This window comes from Chiloscyllium punctatum, chromosome 4, assembly GCF_047496795.1.
Source record: "Chiloscyllium punctatum isolate Juve2018m chromosome 4, sChiPun1.3, whole genome shotgun sequence".
Lineage (NCBI taxonomy): Eukaryota > Metazoa > Chordata > Chondrichthyes > Orectolobiformes > Hemiscylliidae > Chiloscyllium > Chiloscyllium punctatum.
Window position 1 is genome coordinate 48,732,043 of NC_092742.1, and position 15,603 is coordinate 48,747,645.

Sequence of the window (15,603 nt, forward strand, 5' to 3'; positions counted from 1 at the left end):
AGGAAATGTTAACTCTTAGCTTCTTGTTCAGGTGCACTTAAAAAACCCCATGGCACTACTCACATAACAGAGAAGTTCTCCGTCTGTCCTTGCAAGCATTCCTCCCTTGGCATGAGCACCAAATATTGAACATTGCAGTTGGCAGTCAGATGAGCACTTACATTTTCTTTATTCAGTCATGGGATGTAGGCATCACTGGCTCGCCAACATTTATTGCCTTGGAGAAAGGTACTTTTGTGAGTTTCTGTAGTCTGGTGGCATCCACAGTACTGTCAGGAAATGAATTCCCAGGTTTGGACACTGCAGGAATATTGACGTATTTCCAAGGCAGCATGGTGAGTAAACCTGCACGTGGTGATGTTTCCATGTATCTTCTGCCCTTGCAAGTACAGAAAACAAGTTTACTAAGGCAAGAGATCACAGGTTTGAAAGGTTGCAAAGGAGTTTTGGTGAAACACACTATCACCACTGAGTGTTGGTAGTGAAGGGAGGGAATGTTGAAAGTGGTGTGAAAGGTGCCAGTCAAGCAGGCTGCTCTGTCTCGAATGGTTTGGAGCTTCTTGAGTGTTATTGGAACTGTATTCATCCTCATAAGTAGTGAGTATTCCATCACACTTCTGACTTATGACTTGTGTTTGGTGAACAGGCACTGTGTCATTTGGTGATAAGTTATTTGCCATAAAATTCCTATCACCTGACCTGCTCTTGTGGATATCTTCTTTATATCAACGGTCTCATTCAATTTCTGTTCAATGGTAATCTTGGGACATTGATAGTAGTGTTTCAAAGATGATAATGCCATTGAATGTCAAAGGAAGAAACTTACATTTTTTCTTGTCGGAGATGGCGACTACCTGATACTTGTGTATTGGACATATTACTTTTCACTAATCAGTTCAAGACAGAATGTTGTCCAGGTCTTGCTGTATATGGATATAGGTTGCTTCAGTAGCTAAGGAATCACGAATATTGATGTGAAAACTTCAGTGAACATTTCCACTTCTGATCTGATTATGGAGGAGAGATCACTGATGCAGCTGCTAAAAGTGATTGGACCAAAACATTAGAACCTACATTAACTCCAAAAGTACTTTGCTTCAAATTAATTTTTGGGCATTTCAGATGCCATGAGAAAGTTATGGTCTGTTACAGGGATTGTTACAGTCCTTGAAACTGTTAAAAAGTATACATTCATTGAATGACCACTACATGAAGAAATTACAAACAGGATTCTACTTCCTGTATCGCTTATTTTAAAATGATCAGACCTAACACAAATTATGTATGAATCAACTAGCAAATGATCATCAAAAGATGAACAGACCTTACAACCTCACTCAATTACAAGCACCTATATCACTCTCTGTACCAATGTAGTGCCAACTTTCCACGAAAACTCCGGAAACATATGATCTCTAAACTTTCCCAACACCATAGCTTTTTAAGAATTCTTTTCTGCTGATCAGTCAATGATGTGGCTCATAATTTAGTCATCTGATACAAACTGTCAGCATATTTCGTGCCTGAACAACTTCACTTTTGGACTTCAGTGCCTTTTAACTTTTCACACGTCACTTCCCCAGGACCTTGTGGAATTTTAATCTTGCTCTGATTATCAAAGAATACTAACCTTTTAGAGAAAACTCGGCTTGCTCATAAAGATGCTTCGAACTTGATGACTGTGACTTGTTCTAGCATTGGTTTGTGTTGGCTGCTTCCTTTTGTGTCTGCTGACCACATGGCTTCCTAAGACTCATCCAGTTTTTACAGCATGGCATCATGTTTGGACCAAGCATCAAACAGTTATAACCCAATTTTCCAGCCTTGGGCCTGTAACCTTGAATGCAATGGTATTACAAGTGTACATCTGAGTAAATCTCAAATATCTTAAGAATTTTCCCCTTCCATCACTCTTTCAGGCAATGAGATCCAGATACCCACAACCCTCTAGGTGACAATTTTCAAATCCCCTCTCAACCTTCTGCTTCTTAAAACTGTGTCCCCTGGTTTTGGGCCTCTCTATTAAGAGGAAACATTTCTCCCTTTCTACCATGTCTATACCTCTCAAAAATGTATGCATCTAAACAAGACCATGTGATCACATTCTTCCTATAGTGTGGTGACCAGAACTGCACACACTTCAACTGTGCCTAACTAACACTATGTACAGCTCCTCCGTTAAGGAAAGCAGGTATTCCACATGCCTTCTTAACCGCCTGATCTACCTGTCCTGCTGTCTTCAAGGTCTTTCCAATCCTTTGCATTTCCCCTCCATCCCACCCCACCACCCCATCCCACTAACTTTTAACTTCTTAAACCACCCTACCTGGAGAATGAAGGCTAGATGAAGGGAACCAAGTTGCGGGCCATAGCACAGGGCGGGAAACAGAGAAAGCATGGGCCGACCTGGGAGCTGGAGACCAGAGAGGGAAACAGAGTGAGTGTGGGCTAAACTGGGAGGCCAGTCACAGGCTGGAGACCAGAGAGGAGGGCAGAGTGAACATAGGCCAAGGCTGTGACTCACTCCAGTCACAGGCCAGAGCCCAGAGAGGGGAGCAGAGTGAGTGAGGGCAGAGCTGGGAGGCCAGTCACAGGCTGGAGACCAGAGAGGAGAGCAGAGTGAGTGTGGGCTAAGCTGGAAGGCCAGTCACAGGCTGGAGCCCAGAGAGGGAAGCAGAGTGAGCACAGGCCAAGGCTGTGACTCACTCCAGTCACAGGCCAGAGCCCAGAGAGGGGAGCAGAGTGAGCGAGGGCAGAGCTGGGAGGCCAGAGCCCAGAGAAGGGAGCAGAGTGAGCGGGGGCAGAGCTGGGAGGACAGAGCCCAGAGAGGGGAGCAGAGTAAGTGCAGGCCGAGGTTGTGACTCACTCCAGTCACAGGCTGGAGCCCGGAGCAGGGACCAGAGTGAGTGTGGGCCGAGCTGAGGGCCCAGTCACATGGTAGGGCATGAAGTGGGATGCAGTGTGACCATGGGCCGATCTGGGAGCCCAGTCACAGCCAGAGCCCAGAGCAGGGAGCAGAGCGAGCGTGGGCCAAACTGGGAGCCCAGTCACAACCAGAGCCCAGAGGGGGGAGCAGAGTAAGTGTGGGCCGAGCTGGGAGCCCAGTCACAGCCAGGGCCTAGAGGGGGGAGCAGAGCGAGCATGGGCCGAGCTGGGAGCCCAGTCACAGCCAGGGCCCAGAGGGGGGAGCAGAGCGAGCATGGGCCGAGCTGGGAGCCCAGTCACAGTCAGAGCCCAGAACATGGAGCAAAGCGAGAGCGGGCTGGCTGGGGCTCAGGTTCTGGAGGCGAGCTCACATTAAAAGCCAGTGCATGGAGGCTGTGAGGCCTTGTGTTCTGAAGCCCAGTGGTCACAGACTCAGTGGAAAAGGGCTATAACTTTTTATTCTCATTCTCGACTTCTAAACTCTGCATTGCCATGTTGGTCCTTTATTTTACAATCTCAATTCTGTAAGAACATTAAAGTGTCAATACCTAGGTATCCTATCACTAAGTTACCATGTGTCAATAAAGGCTACTGTATTCTGTTCCAGTATTGTCCTGTAGTCTAAGGCTTTCCTCCTCACTATTTACCACACCCCCAGGTCTCATGTCCTCTGGGAACATACTGATCATACCTCCTACATTCATGTTTAGATCACTAATGTAAGCTACAAATAGCAAGGGAGCCAGCACTGAACCTCCCAGTTCAGACTGCGCTCACTCTGTTCCCTTCTCTGGGCTTTGGCCTGTGACTGGCCTCCCAGCTTAGCCCACGCTTCCAGTCACAACAACATCTTTCAATCATAACATTCTTCTTCCTGCCACTAAGCTAAATTTCGGTCCAATTTGCCATGGGTTCTTAATTTCTTAACCAGACTGTCATGCGTGACTTTATCAAAAGCCTGACAGACATCCATGTAGACTAGATCCACTGCACTACCTAGCCACCTACTCAAAAAATCAATCGCATTTATTAGACCTGATCTTTCCCTTACAAAGTTGTGTTGACTATCCTTGATCAATCTTTACCTCTTCAAGTGAAGATTAATTCAATCCCTTAGATTTTTTTCCAATAGTTTCCCGAGCACAGATGTTAGATTCACTGGTCTGTGGTTTCCTGGTTTATCCCTCTGACCATTCTTGAACAATGGTACCACATTAGCTGTCCACCAGTCCTCTGGCATTCCTCCTGAGGGTTGAGATGGCTTGAGAACTAATGTCAGAGCTCCAACAATTTCCTCCCCTTGCTGCCCACAGCAGCCTAGGATACATTTAATCTTGGACAGGGGGAACTCATCCACTTTCAAGCCAGTTAAAACCACTTTTTCCTTAGTTAATGTCTTAGCCCTAATAAAACTATAAAATGATTTTGAATTTTCTTTAATGCTTTTTCATGTCCTCCCTTCACTTTGCTAATTTCTTTTTAAGCAACACTCTGTGTTTCTCTAAGGCATCCACTGTTTTAAACCTTCAGTATCTATCACAAGGTTCATTTTTTTCAGATCCTGTCTTATTAAAATTAGCTTTCCACCACTTCAGAACCTTTATTTCTGTTCCATCATTGTTCTTATCCATAATTACTTTAAATCTTACTGAATTATGGTCCCTATCACTGAAGTGCTCCCATCCAGCACCATTCCTCTCTTGTAATATTTCCTACGTGCTGTTTAAAAGTACCACAGTCACATTTTAAGAATTTTACCCCTCTATAAGCCTTTCACATTTTATCTATCCCGGATAATATTGAGAAATTTGAAATCTCCTACCATTATTACCGAATTATTTTTCAGTTCTCTGAGATGTGCCTGCTAATCTGTCTTTCTGTCTCGCCCTGATAGTTCACAGGTCAATATTTTGCCCAAGCAAAGTGTTTGCTTCCTGTCAGTGACCACCACTACTCCCTACATGGAGAGCATTAAGGAATGGCATGGCCAACATTCAGCTGTAATTCCATGGTTCAGGGGGCAGGGAGAACAGTGGGAGATAAGATCCAATATGGTGGAACCCAATCTGGGAGGAATGAGTGAAAGTGGGTTGTTAGGGGTCATGCAAGATAATAGGGGACATGGGGGTTTTGGGGAAATGCCTGGTAACCAGTCCAAGCGCAGTGGTGGGAGTGTCCATCATGAGCTGATGAAGGGCTTGTGCCCGAAACGTCAATTTTCCTGCTCCTCGGATGCTGCCTGACCTGTATCACCTGATGAAGGAGCGACACTCCGAAAGCTAATGTGCTTCCAATTAAACCTGTTGGATTATAACCTGGTGTTGTGTGATTTTTAACTTTGTACACTCTAACCTAGACTCTGATTTCCAGCATCTGCAGTCCTCACTTTCGCCTGGGGGAGGAGCAAGACCTGTGGCAAGCCCAGGAGCAGCAGCAGGCTAGTGTGGAGGGTGGGGAGTAGTCAGCTCAGGTGGCAATTGCTGCCACATGGCCCCCCTGAATGGAGTTGGTCTCCCTGACTCCCATTTCCTGAGGATGAGTGAGGTGTCATGTAGACGCAGGCTTCGTAGGGCTCAGGGCACTGTGATGGTACTGTATTGGATGTTGCAGTGGGATCTAAGAGCTGGAGAAGAAGGAGGCCATCCTTTCCCAGTGGTTATGAAAGTCACTGTGATATTAAGTGTCTATATGACTGGTTCCGTCCGGGGAGCAACAGGAAACCTCTGCAGAATCTAGCAGTTGAGTTCTCCCAAATGCATCAGGACAATGACACCTGTATATAACCACCCCGGGTCATTTGATTCTCCCAATACTGGGGTCAGTGATGCAGGCCGGGCCCTGCAGGGCGCCATTCGCTGCTCACGTGTGGCACTGACGAGACATATCAGAACCCTGCAGAATTCACCAACAAGACGGGATTCCATTCCATTAATGGAAATGGCCAACGTGATCACCATTACACTTCCAGGAGGTGTGTGCTCGTTACCTTGGAAGCTGCAATGACTTATAAATACCAGAACATTTGCAATGACCTGGTGTATTTGAGGGTCCAAAACAGGCTGCAGGAGGACAAGAGATACTCTCTGTAACCAGGGCTCATGACGTCTTTGCACAGCCCCCAAACTGAGGGGAACACAGATACAGAGCTACCCAGGCTTGATCTAGGGTCATTGATGGGCAGACGATAGGGCTGCTGCAGATGTGGTTCTGCTGCATGGAGTGTTCTGGGCAAGCCCTCCAGTATAGTCAGGACAGAGAGTGCTGCATCATCCTAGTGTGCTTTATTCAGCAAGATTGGAGCAGGCAACAAGGCCATGTGCTGGATGCTGAGCAAACAGTGAGATGAGAGGAGTTTACCAAGGAGGACAGCGGGGAGGAGAAAGCTGGCATTACCCATATCAGAACATGCCTGGTACTATAGGCCAGGCAGGACAGGATTGATTCCCACTTCCAGTAGGTGAGAGCTGGGTGCAAGGAAATTTGTGGACTGCAAAATGTCTTTTGATCATGATGCCAAAAAACCAATATATGTTGTGGGTGTGAGCTTCAGTCTATTGCTGCCTGTAAATAGAAGCTCATGTTTATATTGGTCTGATTCCTTGTCTGAATGTGATGTTCCCTTAGAATTTACAATACAGAAGGAGGCCATTCAACCCATCCCGAAAGAAGTACACAACTAGTTCCACTCTCCAGCCTTATCTCCACAGCTTTTTAAGTTCATCACTTTTCAAACCTTCTATGGAATCTACCTCCACCACTCTCCCATTCCAAATCCTAACAACTCTGTGAGTAAGGAAGTTTCTCCTCATCTCACTCCTAGTTCTTTGGCTGGCAATCTTTTGTTTTAATTCATTCACAAGATGAGGCATCGCTGGCTAGACCAGCATTTATTGCCCATCGCAGATGGCAGATAAGAGGCAACCTTTTGCTGTGGGTCTGGACTCACATGGAAACCATTTCAGGTGAGGACGGCAGTTGGGTATTTCCTGACAATCAACAATGGATTCATAATCATCATTAAGCTCTTAGTTCCAGATTTTTATTGAATTCAAATTCCACTTTCTGCCATGGCGAACTTGGGTCCCCTGAACATTACTTGTGTCTCTGGATTAACAATCCAGTGACAATACCATTAGGCCATCATCACCTCCCCTAATCTTACTGACATGCCAAGATTAGGGGAGGTGATGACCTCTTGGCATTGTCACTGGATTGCTTGTTACCTTGTCAAGATTGTTCATAATTTTGAACACCACAAAAAAGGTCACCTCTTAATCTTCTCTGCTCCAAGTAGAATCAACTTAATTCCTCTGAGCTTTCCTTGTACCTAAAAATCGCTCACTCCTCACATTATTCTAGTAAATCTCCTTCACACTCTCTTCAGGGCTTCAGCCTTAAAGGAGGAGCACAGAACTGAACACAAAACTCCAAATGTGGTCTGACCAGTGATTTGTAGAGGCCTCTATTGGACAGTGATGAGCTGCAGGTCTACAGTTGGTTATGGGGACAGGGTAGCACTGAGATAGAGGGTGTTCAGGCAGAATGTAGCTAGGAACAGGTAACGTGTGTGACCTGGTGGTTAAGCAGCGACTAGGATGTTAGTAAGGGATTATATGTAAGAGGGAGTGTTAGTCATGTCATCTGTGTCATGATTTTCTTTCTGCCTGCACAGACCTCCGAGGTCAATGAACACAAACAACTTCCAGAACCGGGTGCAGATGTCGATTGCTGAGTGCGGAGCCTTACAGCAGTTGCGCATAGCCACACAGCTTCGAGAGAGCATTGCTGCTGAGTGGTAAGTTGTTCTGAAAATGATGGAGCCAGAATTGAGCATGAAAGACATCACTGAGGCAGGTAATTCATGTAATGAGTTTGGGAACGTGCGGCTAGAGAACTTACTAGGCCATGTAGCAAATATCCCTCCCAAAAAACTCAATGCAATTCAAAACAAATGTAAAGATTCAGCTTCTAAAACACAGAACAAACTCTACACACCTTTAAAGAAATTCCAGCTTTGCCTAACTGTACTGCTTCCAGGTTGATGTTTATCACCATATAAAATTAAGCTGCACTTTATCGCCCTTGAAAAGATGTGTCACTCTCTCACTCTAATTTGTTTGCTCTCTCTTTCCCTCTTTCACTCCCTTTATGAAGCTAAAGATCATTGTAGGAATTGATGTGTCCTACCCTGCCAAATTGTAACCCAGAACAAAGTGTTTCTTAGAAGTGCATATAGTTTTACAAAGTTAATCAATTTATGAGACCAAAATTCTATGTGTGTAAACTATGAAAAATACAGATGTCTATGTGTACAGAAAAGTATCATTAATCTGTCAGTTGTTAAGGAGATTTGTGGGCATGGATTTATTTTTATATAAATTTATGGCAAGTAACACCAGGGTTAAAGAACTTCGCCCTTAAATAAACAGATAACTGAGCTCTGAAGTTAGTTCAGCTGAAGAAAATACTATGAAGCAGCTTTGCTCAATCTCTCTGCAATGACGGAAGAATTAGGTAAGTTCCTTACAGTGCCTTCAACTTGTACAAGATATGCTTAATTTATAACTTGTTTTCTGCAAGAAATGCATTTTGATTTCATAATTGTATTTGAAACTTTAGTTTTAAAGCATTCTGATGTTACACAGTTGGGGTATTTTTATCAAATAAAATTTGAGTTGATTATCTCATAATTCATTGCAGGTACAACTTTACATTTCATCTTTTATGATTGTTCAACGTAGATTTCAAATAATGACTTGAAGTGAACATTCAATAATTCAGACACTAAAGTTAATTGTGGTTAATACAAAATGTATTAAACGATTATGGTTAGCTTTCCTGGACCCAAATCTCTCTGGTGGCCTCAGCAACTTTGCATAGTTTAGCTGCGTTAAGGTTGTGAAATCTTGATGTATAGATTTGCTAGTATTATGGATATAAAATGAATGTATGCCTGTAGTGCATACGAACATTGTAAGCAAACTTTAAAGGCATTATTTCATCTCTCATGGCATTACACAAGAGAGCCAAGGCATTGGACTCTATAAGTCAAGCAGAGTTAACAGGTTAGTCATGGCTGCTTACAGATTTCGAAAGAATAACAGACGAGCAAAGTCTTTCTCTTGCCTCCGCCTCCATCTCTTTCTCTTATATATTCCTGCTTGTGTCTGTCTACACCAGATGTATCATTAGAATTGATGTTATTTTTGTCTCACTCTCACAAACATTCACAGGAATGTCACTGGCCAGAAAATCATATGATCTTTAAATGTCTTATCAGCAGATTTCCTCTGCTTTGCTCATTGTCAACAAGAGAATTATATGGAGGAAAACGCTTTCTGTACTCAATAGTATGAGTAAGGAAGTCCTATTAAAACAAGATAATTTATATTCATAATAGAACCTTTTCACGAGTTGTATAATGTCGAGAATAACTCTAAATCCATAGCGTTATCCCACTTCCTGCATTCTCCATCAGGGGAAATTAATCCCTTTGGTCAGGCTTTGCAAAAATGCAAAACCCAATTTTAACCCACAAAACATCTCAGTTGAAATAGCTACAGCAATTTATCTCCAGTGTTCCTGCTGTTTTATTGTGGGTTGCTATCCTCATCTGTTTCTGAACAGGTGAGCATAACACCAAGCAATTGGCACAGGACAGCCCTTCTTTAAGGATGGAGATTTGCCTCCATCTTGAACGTTGAACTTGAGGCCTGTGTTAGTAAACCAGATCAGCCTAACAGGCAATAAAACTGATCGTGGGCCATAAGAGGTCAAGAGTCACAGGCTATTTAAAATGTTTTTCTCTTTCCTTGTTGAGCAAGAAGAGCAGGATTGCTCCTGTGGAGCCCAGGAACTTGAGGTCCCCTTCCCCATCCCCTGATTGAGATATACTCTCAATTCCTCTCCTAAGAACTTAGTTAACTACCAGGCACTGTTATTGTACAATCTTAGTGATAACTTGAATTATTTTTGGGATCCCCAAACTTTGTCTGCATCCTTGCCAGCACGTTATTCCCACTGGATAAAAAATAAACAAGACTGCATTTCCTTGATACTGTGAGGTCATACTGAGGTTTCATAGAGAGAAGCGAGTCATGTTTCACAATTGTAAACAGGAACCTTTCATTAACTATATGCATGATATACAGAGTTAAGTATGAGAGAGAACTCCTCGAACCATGCTGGCTTTTTCCTAATTCCAAATGCAAGGGAACATCAGCAGACATAACGGGTGGTGTTTACTATTCATTCACCTAACCATTATTCTACTCCTTTCTCAAGTTTTTTTCTTCTTGTCCTTTAAATCACTATTATTTCCTATTAATATTTAACCAGTAATATTTCTCCTTACACTCATCCATCCACCCACCTCCCCCCCCCCACCCCTTGCCAAACCTCCTTTTGACTCTGAGTTTGGTAAGCAGGTTAGGACATCAAGAGTTGTTTCACAAGGGAACGTTTGTAGGAGGTTTCAAATGATGTGTATTTAAATGACTGCCACAGACTGCACATAGGTGTCCTTACAGATGAGGCAGAGGCCACATAACTACAGGAAGTCAGCCTGTGTACTAACTGCATTGCTCTTCAAGCATTGCCCTTTTCTTTAAAACAAAATGCATACAATGTAATTTGCAGTTCCAGGTTATATGAGTTGTAAATGTACATGGTCACAGAAAGTTAGTATTCATTACCAAAGCGAATGTCAACTCTTGATAGTCCACTTTCATTTCTCTCTGCACATGCACTGGATTCTTCAGTCACACTGCTGGTCACTGAGGTCAGCTGGTCTCACTCCTCGGAGACAGATTAATAGTTGATGGTAGGGGGTTCTTGTGCCGCACTGGTAGTATCCCTACGGGGCAAAAGTGAGGATTGCAGATGCTGGAAACCAGAATTTAGATTAGAGTGGTGCTGAAAAAGCACAGCAGGTCAGGTAGCACCTGAGGAGCAGGACAATCGACGTTGCCCAGTGTATGCAGTTTTGAGTCCCACCTGCTCCAGAGGTGTGTGATAATGCCTCTGAACAGGTGGTTAAAAAAAATAGAACTTGATGGTGACAAGTTAAGCAGTTGCTTTGTGAAGAGCTTCTTACGTGGTCTGTCTGTGATGGTGCATGTCAGAAGTAGCTCTTTATAGCTTGGCTTGGAATTCAATAAAGCACTGAACTGGTTAATATGCTCCTTAATCTCATTGCTCATATTTAGCTGGTTGGACACTCTTTTGCCTTCCTCTGGTAAGTCTGAGTTCCTTGTGTGGACTATCTTCACAGCATCTCTTTCCACATCTTCCTAAGGATAATAACTCTACTTACTTCAAAAAGATGACATCTTGAGCTTTAACTTCAACTTTCTATGTCCAATAGTCTTGCATAGCAAGAGGTGTGTCTTAATGCTTTCAGACATCCTTTCATCACTACTTCCTGCAAGAGTTGCATCTCCTAGATAATTTGCCTGCTTTAAGCAAGACTTTCAGAGTCAATGTCTCTGCTGGATTGACCAATACATAGTAAACTGTTGCTTCTTATTGAATCTCAAACTGTCCTAGCATTCTAAAGTTTTTTTTATAGGAAATGTATATCTGTTTCCCTTGCTTGTATATCATGTCTCATTGATATCTCTGCAAATGAAGTAACAGATATGAAATAAGTCCAGAGGCCAGTATTCCATCACCAAGTCACCCTTTATTTTCATGTGGAGCGTCCTGGATACTGATCCTGCTCCCTCAGAGCCAGCTGTCAGAGTGAACAGAACCTCTGACACTCCTCTTTATAACTGTCTGCCAGGGCTCCCCAGTTGGAGCAGATTAACAGCCCCACTCAGAGAACTCGTAATCCAGGAAATACACTTGACTTGTTACAATCACTACAAGACACTTTGTAATAGATAGGAGCAGTTTGAGGATGGTGCTTTGAAGTGGCCTGTATGTTATATCTTTTGATTACTGCCTCACTGCTGCTACTCTTACCTTGTCAGGATTCAGGCGAAGTCTTTTTGCTGCCAGTACACAACCTACACACTTGATTTCAGGCATCTTCAATTGAATCTTTTTTCTTAATCAGCTTCCAATTCATCTGGTAAGCTCTGTCTAGCATTTGCATTAGATTCTGATTGTGATTTGCTTGTTTTTTCTTATTGTGTTCTCACAAACATAGACCAACATATTATCCATACTAGCTTCCACTCTGAGAAGATTACTGCCTACCTGGTAATGTCTGTATTGATACATTTCTGGAACTCTGGAAAAGTTAAACGGCTCACACCACTGTCTGAGTCTCCTGATAGGAATCCAGAATGTAGTAAGAGAAATTGGTCAAAAAGATTTTTTTTTGTGTGTATATTGTAAAGGAGAGAAAGATGTAAAAAGGAAATTCCAGATCTGGAGGAACTTGGAGGGTTTTGACAGCTGGAGAAGCAGACTACCAACATTGTACACCATTGTGCAACTAAAAATTGATGATAATGCAGATGGAACTGCATTGTTTCAAATACTGCCATATGACTGGGTTATTGGGAACATACTCTGGTCAAATCTCCAAATAGATCAAACAGATCTTCACAAATTGTTCACCACATAACTGAGCTTCTCAACATTCCGGCATCTTCTTCAATATGGCTGACAAGCAGTGAGTGATTAAGGCCGTGAAGGTCTCAACTGCATGAATGACATTGTTCGTCCTCATCAGGAGTGTTGATAGAGCATCACTATTTGTTGTTGTTCTTCTATGTACTCTATGATGGTTTCATACTGCATCATTTGCAAATTGAATCCCGGGACTCTTTACCCATTCTTTTGTGTTTAATAAAATTATCAATAGCTTTTGGTCAGTTTCAATTCTGATCAGCAAACCTAAGGGGTAATCAAAGAATTTCTTACACGACTCTTCTACTGCAAATGCTTTCTTCTCATTAAAGGTATGTGTTTCTTCTATATGTATAAGAGCACTGGAAGCATCGTAAACTGGTCATCTGATCCCATCATGGATCAGAAATAAGACTGCTCCTAGACTTGTGGATGTTGCATCTCCATTATTACAGCTGGAAGAGCTGGGTCATGATTTGCAAGTACCTGAGATGAAATGAGCATTTCTTTTATTTGATCAATCAAGTTTTGCTGATATTCATATCAATACCAGATCTGATCTCACTTCAGAAGTTGTCTGAGATTCATTGGGCTAAATGAGGTAAGAATTTCCCTTCCTAGTTCCCCATTCCCATGAACTGTTGGAATGTTGTAGTATTCGTGGGTGGTGGAAAGGTTATGATTGCCTCTTTGTACTCTAGAACTGCCATTTTTCCTATTGCCTGAACCACATGGCTCAAGAATTTGATTGTAGACTTGAAGAACTCATACTTGTGACATCATAGCATCCTGTAACTTATGCAACAAGACTCTCCATACTGTCTTGTTATGTTGATCTTTAGTGGATCCGTAGTAGAGAATGTTGTCCATGTGACATGTAACACCTTCCATGCCTTCTTATATATTGAACATTGTCTACTGAAAACTCTTAGATTGAGGATATGACACCAATTTTGCAGGTGGTTAAAGCAATAATGTCTATGACATGCTATGAATGTGGTGAGCAATTTGATGTTCTCATTTAACAGAGATTTCCTGAAGCCACTGTTGCTATCTAACCTAGTGAAAAGTGTGCTCTGAGCAAGATTAACCAGGCTCTCATCTACAGATAACATTAGATATAATTCACAATGCACTGTAATATTCAAAAGTATAAGACCCACATGTGAATAAACCGCTCCGTTCTGGGAAATGACACCATAACTGAGCACCATATCACCAGCTGAGAGACTTTTGAAATCATTCTCTTCCTGAGCATTGTCTCAATCTTCTCTTTTGCCTTGGCCAAGATGGATGTGGATCCTCCCTGGGTGTGAACAAACACAAGGGTTTGGCATCTGCTTTGAGTATGACGTGGTACACAGTACTGAGCTTTCTGAGGCATGAGAAGAGCTTCAGAAACTGTTATCTAAACTCACTGTGGTTGACTAGCTGACAGCTGTGTTTGCCTGAAGGATGAGGTTGAGAGCCATTCAGGCTTTCCTACTAAGTTGTAGTTAAGCTGTTGGCTAGCTCAGTTGGTTGGATGGCTAGTTTGTAATACAGGGTGATACTAACAATGTGGGTTCAATTCCTGCACTAGCTGAGGTTATGATGTGGGTCCCTCAGTTTAAACTCAGCAGCCTTTGGGATCATGGTGACTTTATTCTTAACTTAAATAGCTGGTTCTCAAAAATGTTCAGTATTTCCACAATTTGTCTGCCTTTGTGCCATAACATTTCCTAAAGCTAGCCGTTTATCATCCAGGGCCAAATTAGTTGGAAAGTTCAAGATGGAAGGTAACTTCTTTCAGCTATGTAAAGCCTTCTAACAACAGAATAACTGCACCTCCTGTATCCAAATAACATGTGTGTAGTATCCATTGATGGAAATCTCTGAGGTTCAGTGTTATCATCCTGGCCAATAATTTCTCAAACAGCCAGATTTTACATTGAAGGTGGATCTTTTCTACAGGATGTCATGTTTGTTTCTAAAGCAATCTTCTGTGATCAGCGAGTTTTGAATACCGTACAAGAACTGTAACAAACACTACATTGGACAAACAGGCAGAAAACTAGCCACCAGGATACACGAACATCAACTAGCCACAAAATGACATGACCCTCTGTCACTAGTATCTTTACATACAGATGAGGAGGGATACCACTTCGACTGGGACAACACATCCATCTTAGGACAAGCCAAACAGAGACACACATGAGAATTCATAGAAGCATTCTTGAGCCATGTGGTTCAGGCAATAGGAAAAATGGCAGTTCTAGAGTACAAAGAGGCAATCATAACCTTTCCACCACCCACGATTACTACAGCATTCCAACCGAAACGCTATCAACAAACACATCGAGTTAGACCCCATCTACCATCCCCTGAGAAAAAGAACCTGAAATGACATCACCACAGGAAATTACATCACCACAGAAAATTACATCACCAACCCAAACATATAAATAGAAAGTAGGAATCATGTACAGTTCTTCACCTGAGGCCCACTGAAGATGCTACCTAGTAGGGCTCAGCAAGCAAACCTACATCAAGAATCTTCTGTGATAAATGAGGAGTTTCATTAGTACAGACATAGCTTGTGGCAGAGCTTTTCTTCCAACTGCATTTCCTCTATATGCTGCTTTGAGAGACTGTAAAAGAGCTGTTGGGGATTTTTTTAGCGTAAACCCGTGTTTTTGGTGTGATGTTCTTTCAGTCTTGTATTATGTCTGGCAGCTCAGCCACTGCTCAGCTCTTCTGGGCCCCTGACGGCTCCACAAAGTCAGTCCAGTGATCAGATTATTGTTGCAGACCTTTTATTGTAGCTTGCATTTTAATGTGGAGATGTCAAGGTCTGCCTTTCCATAATTGTCGTCACTTGGAGCACTGCCTACTTTTCAACTGCTGTTGGGGTCTCACATGTTGAAGGGTGCTAATCTAACTTAATGCTTCAAAGTAGGAACCTAGCTGCTGCCCGTTACCTTTGTTTTCAATGTTTGTGCCAGTAGTGGGCATCACTCCCATTGCTCCAAAGGAAGATTTTGTCAACTTTTAGTACTACCACCACATTGTGAGGTTGTATTAGAGTGGTACAGAGAGAGCAATGTCAGTCTT